Source organism: Hippoglossus stenolepis, chromosome 10 (genome assembly GCF_022539355.2).
Source record: "Hippoglossus stenolepis isolate QCI-W04-F060 chromosome 10, HSTE1.2, whole genome shotgun sequence".
Taxonomy (NCBI): domain Eukaryota; kingdom Metazoa; phylum Chordata; class Actinopteri; order Pleuronectiformes; family Pleuronectidae; genus Hippoglossus; species Hippoglossus stenolepis.
This window is the reverse complement of record NC_061492.1, coordinates 19,717,831-19,732,241: the sequence shown is the minus strand read 5'-3', so window position 1 is coordinate 19,732,241 and position 14,411 is coordinate 19,717,831. Positions and strand designations below refer to the sequence as shown.

The 14,411-nt window shown below is 39.3% G+C and overlaps 1 protein-coding gene across 1 annotated transcript in view; it reads right to left on the bottom strand.

Annotated features, from left to right (window-relative positions):
- The window catches only part of LOC118117018 (leucine-rich repeat and fibronectin type-III domain-containing protein 2), a 142,149-nt gene that overhangs the window by 36,760 nt on the left and 90,978 nt on the right, over positions 1-14,411 (bottom strand). The window contains exon 4 of the mRNA XM_035169041.2: positions 10,477-10,547. The gene's annotated coding sequence lies outside the window, so the exon portion shown is untranslated. The remainder of the gene's footprint in view (positions 1-10,476; positions 10,548-14,411) is intronic.

Below are 14,411 nucleotides of genomic sequence, written 5' to 3'. Positions count from 1 at the left end.
GAGTGATTAAGTCGGAGCCTACACGCCAAACACTAACCTGTTGTACTGTTTCAAGTTGACTGACTGAACATTTCCAAAGGGTCTAACCGATATTTTGTATTTCAACAAATGCCCAGGACTATGTGTGGTGTGAAATGGACGGTATCCCGAAGGCTTAAAGCAGGATTTTATTGTCTTTTAGCTTGTTGTTTTGGTTTTCCTGCCCACATCATGTATATCATACCAACTCTGATAAACCAACTGTGCACTATATGTCTAACACCAAACATCGAAGTTAGTTAAAACCTCTCAATGTAATGCTGCAATTTTGACCTGCCACACCAATATGATCCCTGGCAGGTTATGGGTTATTTGTCTTAATTATAGACGACATGACTGCACCCCAACAGCATCTTGATCGCCTCCTGGTGGCTAGTTGCAATATAGTTCACAAACCCCAGCTCCTCCATGTTAGCATCATGGGATATGGACAAAAGTAGAAAGTCAAAGTAAATTATACTTTCTCAAAAATGGTTTCGGTCATTTTAAGTAGTTCTTATGACACTGATGTATGTTCAAGTGCCCCTTTTTTTCCAGGTGATTTTGGATTTAATTAGTTATGCTTTCCACCGTTTCTATAAAATCACATGATTGACAGCTGAGACTGACTTGCGATTAGTAGAGCAGGAATTGGCGGGAACTTGCTACTTTACAGTCTATGGTTCTAACCAATTAACTGAAGACAATTAGGTTTAAATTTATTGATTTAATAAACAATTCAATGTTGTTGTAAGCTACATCTGGCACTTGTTTACAAATTGCAACAGCAGCCATTGTTTTTTTAAAATTTTTCACAAACCTACATGCTGCATGAACATCAAAGACATGTTCAGCGTGGCTTTTATCTGTATTGGTAGAACAACAACAGCAACATTCATCACTCATTCCTTCAGCCTGTTTAATTAATGATTGCCATTTTCAGAGTAAAAATTAAACGTTAAATTAAGACAAGATCCAAAAGGTCCTCTTTTGTAAATACAATAAAGTATATCCACAAAAGATAGTGGATTGAAGCATTTACTTATTTCGCTTTATTAAAGATTAAAGCCCACTTTTGCTTTTTTTTAAAAACACGGTTCAACATGGTTCAGCTAAGGAAGAAGAAAACACAGTAGATGGCGGTAATGCACCTTGAAGTTGGTTGTCTCCCACCAATAAACTGAACAAAGAAAAAAAAGGTCGAGTTAAGGTTTAATTCTAGCTTTTTTTTGTCTGATTATTATTTCAATTTGATTAAGTTGGGACTTGTAAAAAGTGAATGGTAAATATGCATCAGAAAGCTTGTTGACATTTTGTCTTAGAACGGGTCAAACTGGATCTTACAACTCAAAAGCATATTTAATTAAATATTTGCTTCCTTATAAGCAGATCTTTGAAACCCCTTTCATGCTTCTTGCCTCCTTCCGTCTCCACGAATCTCCCGAAATCATTTGACCATGAAACACAGCTGAAATGCCAACGTGATAAATCATGATTCAATTCCAGAGTGTTTTCTATACATCATCATCCATGTACAGACACTATTTTGAGTCTATTTGAGCTCCGTACATTCTGGCTCTTGCAGAAAGACACTTGTATTGTGTAGCGCTCAGACGTGGTTAATGTTGAAGGCTATAGAGTAGCTAAGATTAATGTAGTAATACACCCACCAGTTACACCCACCCACAGTCCTCTCCAATTTAGTAGGTGTTCATCTTCATCAAGCAAAAGGCATGTGCTGCATGGGTTTGCTGAGAGTTGTATCTTGATAATTACTATCTATAATTGTGGAAAAAAGAAAAATCCCAGTCTGTCAATTAATCTTGTGCTGAGTATTTAAATCTTCACTGATATACTGTATCTGCCAGTGGGGTAAAATTGTGCTTGTTCCCAAATGCAAATCAGCTTTGCTTGTTTGAAGATAAGAGCACACACCCACTAGCAAATTATATAGGACAAAAAAAAAACAATATTTTGGAGAACAAATGGGTTGCTAAGAGGGATATTTCTGTAGTGAATGCTGTGCGCCTCTATTTATAAAATCATAAAGTGGAACATGGTACAGTTTGCAAATAGAAAACAGGTCTAAGCCTGATATAGCTACTGAAGTGGCTGTGTATATCTGGTGAGTAACAAGTAACAAACTTTAAAGCAGCCAATCAATGACAGACTTATGAATAAAGAAATAAATCTGCGTAGGTTTTCTTTGTTTGAGTTAACATTATACAGAACTTATTCCAGGTAATGTGGACTCAGTAGAACTTAAGTTGTGAGGATCGATGCCGGGATAAAAATATATAAGTATAAAAATACGATCACAGTCAACACAATGTTAACTTTATAGCTTTGTAACTTCTGGTGAATCTCAAAAGCATCTATGGATCGATGACTGATATACACAAATTGTGTGTTTGAAAATTGTTTTAACGTGAAACAATCTCTGATGTAATTACTATCACCACACTAGCTTGGCAAATCAAAAATCGCGAGTGACTTTTATTAGCCGTTAGCTTAGCTGTGATTTAAGTGCAAGTTTAAAACTAAATTAAATCGCAAATCCTTTAAACCACATTAATGTGTTGTCAGAAGGCTTAGTTTGAACAGTCTGTGAGCTTTAAGGCCATTTCAGATACAACTCAACAACAGTACCATGGCACTATGAAGCCTTCTCTTTTTAATGGCCTGCAACATGCAAGAATAGTTTTTTTCTGTGCTGAAACATATTTGTTATTTGGCTTATATGACAAAGTGTTAGTGTATATTGAGACCTCGAGAGGAGGGCTATGTCATGGAAACACATATCAATCAAGTCAGCTGTGTTTTAACAGTCAGGTGGCTTTGTTTCATTTGGGCAGAGAAATCAGCTTCGACTTAGCACATGGTTGAGTTCAAACCTCAGCAAGACTGTGTCTGAGCAGCTAAGCTAGTGAGATGCTAGTGGACACAGCTCCCAAGACTGCAACCAAATAACTAAATACATCAGTGCTGATCGCCAACTTCCAAATATAAAAGTTGAATTTGAATAATATGCCTGTGTTCTGAACTTCCAGGTTAATACCTTGTTAGGTTTAGACATAAAAAAATCACCTAGTTTAGACACCTTGATAATGATGGCAACGTTAAAAGTCAAAATAATCGAAAGGCTGACTGACACACGAAAATGGCTGCCCCATAATCATCTGTTATCCATTTATCAACACTTACAATTAACAAATGAGTCCTCTCCAAGACAACTGAGAAGACTCCATCCACTCATAGGACCATGACAGGGGATAATAAAGTATTTCATTAGAAAAACTAAGTTAAATCCCCCAAAAATGTTAAAAAAACATGGTATATTAGACGTTTTAGAACTGAGGGTAAAGTTTATTTGTGTTTCTTAAAACTGTTGCATTTTATAAACAAAGCCTTTAGTTGTGAATTACTTTATGCTCACATTCTTTCTAGAGCTTAACACCCTCTGAAGTACAGGAGCGACTTTTAAATAAATGCTGGTGTTTCTCACATAACTCCCCAGACAGTAGGCTGTGCCCAGTTAATTGATGTTAGCAGATATTCAAGGGTGTTACTTCATTTGCACCTCACATACACAGAGCAATAATGTTTTAATTGCTTTTGGGGTTTCAACCACTTTATGGGTCCAGCTCCTAGAGTACACTTTTGGTTCTCATGGCCTTTGCACTGATTTCAACACTGATCAACACTTATAAGTAGAGATATAACTGGAGTGAGGGAGCTTCAAAGTGTTCAGTCAAACTGATAATGTCATGACACATACATACATTATAGCTGCATTATTAAATGCAACTGTACAATGGTTACAACAATGTCATGTATTTTATGAACAAAGACAAGGTTTAAACCATCTTAAAAATTGTAAATTGTCAGGGGATGCTACAGCTTCACTTTTAGGGAGCAGTCATGTTGTCCATCTATATACATCTTTATAAGTTGCCGAGCGTCACATAGGTGTGACAGAATTAAAACAATTACTAGTAAATTTGTTTGAATTTAGGGATTTTAACTAACATTACCCAACTTGAGTCATTTGTCCATCAGGACCTCATTTTTATAGCGTCTCATAACTAGTTAAAACCAAACTTACTGGAAAAAGGAGCACATCAGTGTGATAACAACTACCTAAAACACCCCAAAACATCTTGGAGAGAACATTTATTTGGCGGCAGAATTTTTGAACTACAAAGCAAAAAAGCCACCAGGAGGCGATAAAGAGCAAGAAAATGATTCAGTTAGTCGCTGTTGCCTCCTGTGTTGGATGTTTGAAGTGAGTTGTCCTACAGTGAAAACCAGCAGTGACAGTTTACTGGATGACTATTTCAGCACAGTTTATATTGTTTTCAGTATAGAAGTGGATCCCACAGCAGCTCCAGCAGCTGACTTCTCCCTCTGTATCTTTGATCACTATTCTTTCATCTTTCGTGAGCCTGAGAGTGCCACGGAATTGCTGCATAGCATGATATATGACATTCCATCTCAGCAGCGTATGAAAAATAAATTAGATTTCCCTACACCATTTCCTGATCAGTCCCCCCCACCCCCGCCACCAGCAGCCCGCCCTCCTTTCATCACACCTGCCTCTCATCCTGCCAATACACGTGGCACCTCGGCTGTGAAACAAACACTGTGTACGAACAGAGGGTTTGTTCAAACTCTGCGTGTCGGGTCTCTCTTGCAGCATAATGTCATTCAGACTAACCCGGATAAGACGACATATGGTAAAAATGTAGATCCCCATTGTATAATGCACATATAAATGTAGAGGATGTGCCTTTACACAAATAAATGTCACATTTGAGAATTACACTTACAAGTATTTCTTGAGAAAAACTATACTATACAGAATGTATTGGGTCAGGTTAGGGTTTTTAGCCCGTGACTTTTCCTCAGCACAGAGTTGTACATTTAAAAACCTGAACTGAGTGAATTATGGCCACGCGAGGTCAGTATAAATGAGCTGTTAGCCACAATATTGACATTTCATCAATATGATATAGTGGAGGTGGTGGCAAGCAGTTGCTAATTTCCATACCAGTAAATATGGGGCAACATTAGCATTCATTTGGGGTCATGTTTGTATGCTCCTGCTGAAGCACAATGTTCCCTCTCCATTTTACTTCTGTTAATAGTCGACATCAATTCTTGTAGGAAAGATCAGGCTCTTTTGCTGCTACAGGCTCCAATGTTGCCAACTTAGTGACTTTCTCCCTAGATTTTATAAAAATCTATGAAAAAAAAACCTATAAATATTATAGGTGCATTGATAATAATAGTTTGATAAAAAATAGTTTCAGTTAAGTTTAGCTTTTATTACTATTTTATCCTTAATATACAAATAGATAGTTGTATGACAATATTATGAACATCAAAATTATTGTGCGGCATGATCTAGTAACATTTCAAGTCTATTGCTACTGTCCATTGAGAGCAGTTGGCAACACTGTGCTCCGTGACACTCACCTAACTGCTAGCTACCGGCTATGTTTTCATTTTAAACAGCTACCTACTGCAAACAACATTAAAGTTACAGACTGCGAAACCAAAACAACGGGCTGAGAAAAAGTCAAACGGTCTCTAGAGCTGAGGAGAGACGCAGAGCTGTGGAGAGATACTTGGATTTGTCACAAGGACCAACATGCAATCCATTGTAGTAATGATAATTCATTGATAGCAGGTTTAAGGTTGTGTTGATACACATTTTATAGCAACTGGAACAGGGGAACTGGATTCAAGTTAAGTTTCTCTGAATCAGTCCAAATGAGATGAAATGACTTTTCAGTATTAATGTGTCGTGGCCCAACACATTCAAGCTTAAATAACATACAATATATAGGTCTTTTGTTCACAGGCCTTGTTTTCTTCTTATTGTTTAAGATATAAAAGACACAAAGACAAAATAAGGAGTGGATGTTACCTAAATATAACACAGAGCTCTGTCACACTAAACATGCCCATTCCAGTTAAAATTGACAGTGTGTGTGCAAAGTGTTTTCGTTAAGATATCACAGTTGACGAATCACTGGATGAAGGGCGGAGCTAATTGAGACAATGCATGATGGATTTCCTGAGACATTCCTGAAAGGGAAAGCAACTTCTTTTTTATCCAGCCCGAGCTCGTTTGATCTCCTCCTCACCGCAGGTCAAAGACGATTTATCAAGCTTTCACTCATTCTGCCCACGAAATATATCTTCATCTATAGCTGCACCTTTTTCCCGCTCAGCCTCGGGTTCAGCAACATCACACGTTAATGAACCACCTCCACCTCATAAAGCTGTTTTATGAATCATCAAACTGCAACACATTATAAATAACACAGTAATCCCTTAACAATGATGCATTGTATTCATCCCATTCAAGCTTGCATGGTTAAAAAAAAAAGGCATCTTGGAGTCAAAATAACACCTTCAATTGATTTGCAACATGGCTTTGATCCATTTTCTTGTGTTATATCCTTTAATTTAATGTGAGAGCCAAATATAGCCAGACACCACTTCCCTCTGATCACGTGCTGTACACACTAAGCTCAACGTACTTCAAATCAAAAATAAATCCTCCACTGCTCAAGTTCAAGCATTGTTTTCCTTCAGTGCCGTGACGTACAGAGACTGAGGCTAAGCTGGTGAAAGTTGCGCATCAAAAAGGTAAGAGTGCGAAATTTGTATTCCGCATCTATTCTTTAATATCTTTGCTGTAATTTTTTTCCACAGTAATCATACGACCTTCAAAATCCTCCCGCGTGAACATGCATAAAGCATCAAAAGCATGAAAGTGCTCCTTTGATCGTGTCGAATTGCAGGAGAGAAAGTGTGCGTCAATAATGTAGGACGACGCTCGATGAGTGTGAATTAGTGACATCATAAGGTGATCAGTATGTAACCCATCGCCGCCGTCCTCGTGTTCACGTGCTGCTGCACCTGGAAAGTCCTTGTGCAAATACATGCAGTGTTAACATATTTCATGCACACTGACAGGAGGGATGCAATCAGCTGCTGAGTGGACTCTGTGACAGAACTGTTTTGTCAACTTCTGTCTATGAGGTCACGATCAATTTTCAATCTCAGCTAGAAAAGAGACTGTCATCCTGTAATAAAAGAAAAATCACCCAAGATGGAAAGAAAGGAAAAATTGTTCCCCCATTAGGTCATGACTCTGAGAGATTGGTTGGACAGATTGATTGTTTCAGCGAGAATGATCATTAACTTAAAACTTAAGTCTTGTCTAAGTTGTTTTTGAAAATCTGTGCTTTGGGGGGGTATTTGTAAAAATGTCAGATTTCCTGACTTAAAACGCCGTTTGCATGTTGACGCAAGGCCCAAACCCAGAGGAAAAAAATTGTTTTGCAAAAATATTCGCATTAGCGTGGACAGGGCTTTAGCTGTGTGCTAATCATCGTAACAACAAAGGACCTCAAATCTGAAGGGGGTTTTACTTTTAACCCAATCACCTTAAATCTAGTAAGTGTTAACTGTGTTTATTCTGGTTCTGACGCTACGCTAAAACAACACCAGCCCAAAGGGAACTCTGAGACATATACATTTTCTTTTGTATGTATTTAAATATGTGATTTTAAAGTTATTTAACCATTTATTGACACATTTTAGATAGCTATGGGAAAAATCGACACTAAACTTTAGCGTTAGTTTAGCTGCAGCTATCTCATAAGTTAGCTTTCAGTTAATATCACACCCTACTTTATATATCGTTTGGCACAGTGGTGCAGTGTTCTGCACCGTTTCCTGACAGCGAGAAGAGACTGGGTTCTAACCAGGGCCATTCTCTGTGGAGTTTGCATGTTCTCCTTGTGTATGCATACGTTTCCTCCAACCGTCCAAACACATGCAGGTGATGTGGGGACTCTAAATTGCCTGAAGGTGTGAATGTGAGTGTAAATGGTTGTTTGTCTCCATATGTCAGACCTGTGATGAACTGGGGACCTGTCCAGCCCAATGTCAGCAGGGACTGGCTCCAGCTTCCCCGCAACCCTCCGCGGATAAGTGGTTTACGGCAAATAAATGATCTTTAACTATCAAGTCAGCCATCTTTCAAAATACAAGCTGTTAAATTGCGTCATTAGCGAGATGTGCTTGCAGGCACAGACAGAAAACAACCAACAATAACAGCACTTATGAGGAGATCAACACAAACAGTTGTGTTTGTGCCTAAAACTGCACAAATTGCAAAAATAATGAGCGGAATGTATCTCTGAGTCTATCAGTGGCAGATCTGGGTTAGACGAAGACTGTGGAGGGTTTTTTTTACACTGAAGCTGCAGGAATAAACAACAGTTTCATGGTTAGACAGCTCGTCACTGTGTGTTCATGGCTCTTTCAGGGATAATGATTTGTCAGCGTTTGGATGTAAAGTGTGGCGAATCATTTTGCTTATAATAAACTTCTTAAACAGCCATGCAGGGGCTATTTCACCACTCTGAGTAACGATGAAATCCTGAATTGACAGTTTACACTGTTTACAGTCCAGTCTAAAATGAGGGTCTCTGAGGGCTGTTAAATTGTGCAGCAGACAAACAATATGCTAAAGTTAGTGTTTCATACAAAAACAAAGTGTTTTTAATTTCTAGTCAGTAGGTCTGTGCAAGTATGATATTGTTACAACAGCTACCGATTCTCACTGGGATGTGTGTCGTGTTAGTGTGGTTATCGTATTACTGTATTTATGTGGTACGTTTCACGCACACATTCATACAGTGCATCTATGTGCAGCACTTTCTCTATCACACATCACTCACACACTGACAGCACCACAGCTGTTGGGGGCAACTTGGGGTTCAGTATCTTGCCCGAGGGCACTTTGGCAGGGATGACCTGCTGACCTTCTGATTAGTGGATTGACCCGCTCATAGCCACCCCATAATAACACACATCTGCAATGCAAAGAGTTTGTACATCTATGCAGCACAATAGTTTCTTATTATTCAGAAGATTCAGGTTTGACCGAATGTGTTTTGAGTAGTATTGTGTCCACATACTTTTGTCAACTGCTCATTCATTCAGATTTAATTGCACACATCAAATTAAAGTCCCACACATTTGTCATGAACCGGCACATATGACAAATATTTACCATTCAACGAACAAACGGCAGCACTTCATCAGAAAGGCTACTCCTGAGGAGAAGGTGAGCTATTTATGTTTGGATTCCACTCATGGCTTCACTGCTGTAAAGTGGCCCTAGTGTTGTGAAGCCGTAAGAATTACAGAAATGTGAAAGTACTTCACCAAGGCTTCTAAAAACACAATAAAGCTACCAACTGAATATTTTGCTACGTAAGTGGCATCACTTGACTCCTGCACAATCTGAGGGAACAATTCAGATTTGATTTGATTTCCTTAGAAATTGACCAACAACTAGAAAACTGATGGACACCGTCAACCAGTTAAATCCCCATCAATTCAAACTCGTAAAATATTCTGAATATATAGTCACCCCAAGGCCAAGCTAAGATATCTAAACTCTTTTTTAGAGAATGTCATTATTTTTGTTTACACTTGCGGCGGCTCCTATGGATAATCTCCTGCTCTATTCACACATCCTCTGCAGATTTTTACAACAGGACAGGAAAACCTGCAGAGAACGTCCGCAGCCACTGATTCGACATTTGCGTTCTCACATGCAGCCCCTCTGGAGGATGTCAGGAGATTATCTGGAGTTCAGTGCATGTCTGAAAGCAGCTTAACATAACATTATTTATTTAAACTTTAAAATGTCTCCCTCTGGAACCACAGAAAATACTGTACTGTAATACTGTAAAATTAACTCTGTGTGCAAAATTGGTGGAAGTTCGCCCTGACAGGGAATATGACATTTGTATTGAAACTGAAAATTATTTTCATGGTGGAGGTTGTTACCAAAGTCACCACTAAACCAAAAATATACTGTTAATTCTCTGATTAGCATGCGCTATCTGATCTGGTATGTTGTTAATTTAAATGTATTCAATTATCTGTTGAGACAAGCTACATATTGAAGCACGGAGTACAAGGGTTAGTAAAAAAAAGTAGCTATGTAACATGAGTGGGAGGTTTTGATTTGAAAGGTGACCTGAGTGATTTATTTATGTTATGTGGCAATTTGGCCTTTCACAGGGCAGTTTTATGTTTGCCGAGCTACTTCTTCATGCAAACACCACACAATGTTTAATCTTGCAGATACTAAGCATCGCTGCAGGGTGGAAGATAACGAATACAAGACGATTTCACCGACCAAATCCACAAACCCAGTGTTAAAGGCTGAAAATGATCACCTCCCACCCTGAGCGCTCTGTCATGTATCAAGTTAAAAGTCCTCTGAAAAGTGGAGACCCTGCTGAGGCCTGAGGTCACTTTGTATGTGATTGGATAAGAAAGCTCAAGGACTTTTCGGCTGTAATTTCAGGCCTCAAACGAGAAAAAAATAAGAGTGGACAAAGGCTCTTTCCTTACCTATAACGTGTGGTATTGTGCCATATGGTCCCTCAGAAACCACACATTCACCCTCAAAGAGCAAGATGAGCCTGTGGAAAAGAAGCAGAGGGTAAAAAAAAGGTTAAGGGACTGTTTTCTTTGTTCTTACAAGTGCTGCACAACTCATGTAATCACTACGTGACGTTAGCAAGGGCAGTTATGTAAACGCAAAAAAAAAGCTGCGATTCAAAGTCTATATGTGGGGGTGTCCAGCATTTCATCGTTTAACTAAGTTAACTCACTGCAAATGACACTGTTAGGAACAGACATTCTGTTCACACATTTCTTGGCTCATCATTTATGAAAGACGTAGTTTTTTGTTTGTTTGACCGATTTTTTTTGCTGGTTCATTTCTGCAGCACAGACGTCATGAGACACCAAGAACTCCTTTTCATTCGTCTTTAATCTATTTCCTCTGTGACAGGGTGAGAGCAGCGTTCACAGACCAAACTAAAACATTTAAGTCTGATTAACTCTGAAGACTCACTATATACAGGCTTGGAAATACTCAAGACTAGCAACATAAGTACGCTACATATACAATGCAACAAAATACTGTAAATAAAGTGGTACTCTCCAATAAAAAACATCTGTTGTGATGAATAAACGTGCTATTGTCTGTACGACATCTGTCTTGTACAGTCATTACGGTAACTGCTTTTAATGCTCATTCAGTTTAGAGACCTCACCGAGTATTATGTTTTCATTTTGTCTATTAAACTCAAGTTCACAATAATGCCTCTATTCAAAAATAGATTGTTTTAGTAATTTCATTTTGTGAAATATCACAATGTTAATATTTTACGTTTTTTAAGTTGTTCAAGTTCAAGAGAAGAATGTTAAAAAAAATGAAATGATCAGTGATCTGTGCCTTTTCTTTGATAACCAAGCACTCTTGTCATTTTTCTTTATTATCACAATTTGGTTCACAATAATGACAACATGGCCTTCTTATTACTCTTTCTAACCCTATCCCTGGAAATACATTACATCCCAATATCATGTTGATGGTAAAGTGTGGGAAATTCAAATAGGTTGAAGGAGATCCCATGTAATGAAGTCACTCTACAGAATACATCACTGCATTGAATTACGCAGCATTATAAAGAGCCTACGAGAAGGGTCTGACTCACTCCTGTTCATATTCGACCTCTGTGACCACCTGAATAACCGGTTGATTGTGACGCCGCCTGAGACGAGGCCATCAGACGCACGTCCTCTGCAGCTAAACCCAAAACTCTCCAGACCAGTGTAGGAGGGAGGGGATTAGATTGGTTGATAGGAAATAATTGAAACAGATCACAGCGGGGTGTTTGTGCACGGCCCTGGCTCCCAAGTGACATTATAATCTGGGTAAGGACTGAACGCACATTATTCATCGCTTTTCTCAATTTATTTTGTGCCCAGTCATCACTCAACAAGCTGTTTGCCTTTCTGAACACAGGGAGAGCTTCATATTGCTCGTTTGCTCTGCCAGTGTGTGTGTGGGAGTAATAGTATGGGTGTGTGGTTGTCTGAATACGTTGGTGCTCTGCTTCCCGTATAGGGACACTTAATTTAGAAGGTCACACATGTACTGTACACATTGGTTGGTTGTTTGTTTTTTTTTAAACACAGAGCAAGGAGAAATGTCATCTTCTGCTCTTTGAAGGAAACACATGGTCTCTTGGAGTGATGAAAGAGGGTGAGGAGGCGTTCAGCGTGAAAGGAAATGAAGAACATGGCGCCTCTTTTCTTCCTCTGTTGATAGTAAACATCTTTATATCCTGCTCGGTGCTTCTTCTCAAGCCTTTTCGAGTCGGAGGTGACGCGGACACACATTCACTACATTTTCCTGCATTCCTCTCGGTTAGGAAACCTAGTTGCACCTCCCTAATCACCCTCCCTCTCCAGTTCCCTGGCGATGTCATTGTGATGATTGGAAAACTCGCAGGCGCACCCCCAACGGCGCTTTGATTTCTGGGGCAGAGTCTGCTCGGTAAGGCTCTGCTGTCGACCAGGGGGAGCCAATTAAACAACAGCTTTACCATTCGAATTTAGCAGGTCCCCGGCTGGGCTTATCCCGTCAATCAACTGCGCTAACGAAGGCATCAAAAGACGCATCTTATCATCCGAGAGAATTCAACTCAAACCTTCTGACTGAAATATGATCAAATGATCTTTGAATTTGATTTGATGGAGATAGTGATTGGATTCTAATCACCAGATCTTTGCCCATTCAAGAGGTCGATATTAGCTTGTTTAAAAAGGCACAACCGCCAGGAAATCCAAGTCACCTCTCCTGGACTGTCATAGCTGTCCAAATTTAAATTCCATTTAACTGCTTCCAGCAATAACCTGCTGTGTGGTTCATATCCGACCTGACAAAATGACTGAGGGAATTGAGACTTTGAAAAGATGCCATGGGAGCACAGTTTCATTACGACAACACAATAGGCCTATTAATAATATCCATAATGTACTTGGAACTTTGTTTTGTCCTTCCTTTATGACATGCAGCAGCACTACTGTTCATTAAAAGATTCTCTTCATAATGTGCTTTCGCAGTAAGTTAACAGGGGACAAAATCCAAAGTCATTCTGGGCAAAACTCCATTCCAAAGTTTACCTGCAGTTAATTTGATGCATCAACAGTCAGATTTATTTAAAATTTAATTTATTTAAAATTTGTAAAACTTCCTCAGTGTGGTCCTGAAAAGTTTTGTGGTGAGCTGTGGTTAAAGAACATCATGGAAGCTATCTCTCGGCGAGATAATCTCTTGTGATAGACTTTAATTCACTTCAGTTAAACTCTTGAATTTCTGCACTGTAGATTCCCCCTCATTTACACTGAAAGGGCTTTGAGAAAGGATCTTTAATGGCCAGTATGAATGCGAGGGACAATGACAGTTTGCAAAAGCCGTTTCAAGGCTCATACGGGGAAACGACTTATTTTAGGCTTGGAACAACGGAGTCTCTCTTTTCCAGGGGATGTCCTTGTTGCAGATGAATTCAAATCCAGTAAGCCCTCAGGCTTATAGGCCCACATTGTCAGACCGTTGCTAACCATGTTACTGCTGCTCTAGTCAATACATCTGGTTTCAGTAACATTCAGTTAAAGCTCTACGATGCCTGTCGGAATTATTCAATAAATTTGTTACAGTAAGATCAATCTGTGGCGGCAGCTTGCGGTTTTATTTTGTTGGAGTATTATTTCCTGTTTTAATTTGAAACCACTCATGAGCTGTTCCTCAATTCCGTGGCTGCATCCTTCGGAGGTCACAGTTACACAAAGGATGCGGTCCTCATGGGCCGCGTAGACTGGGAAAGCTAAACCGAAATGAGAAACCCTTGGTTTTTTTCAAAACATGTGTACGGTTAGCTGTTTGGTTGACTCGAAACTTGATACTGAAGCTTGTTGGCACCACTACCTCCTTGAAAAACAGTTCTTCACTGAAGTGGGATAGGTTGGGCTGGGAAGAACTCACCCGTCATTTCTCAGGGAAGAAAGGACGCATTTTCAGGGGCCTTCCAAACAGGACAGGCCCGCATTCCATCTTCAAATGCAGCCTCCAAAAGAGCCCCTTGATTGAGACACAGCTATTGGGAGATGAGATCAACCCCATGATATTTTGATGACCCAAAGTTTTGAGCACGTCTGATATAGAAATAAGAGGAAGTTGTGTATTTTTGGTACGAACACCAACATGTCTTGCATCTAATGAGGGTATTTGAGTTAAGGTTATTAGCGATAGACTCTTAAATTGGCTGCTTAATTCGCACTCAGTTTTGCATCATATTAAATTAATAAGTCCAATTATTTTTTGCTTCCCTCCAGGATTCATTTAGAAGAGTTGTGGCCAGGCATGAGGATAGATTGCCTGCCGAAGAAATAGGATGAGCTCTAAATGCTGAATGATGAAGATTTTAATCAAA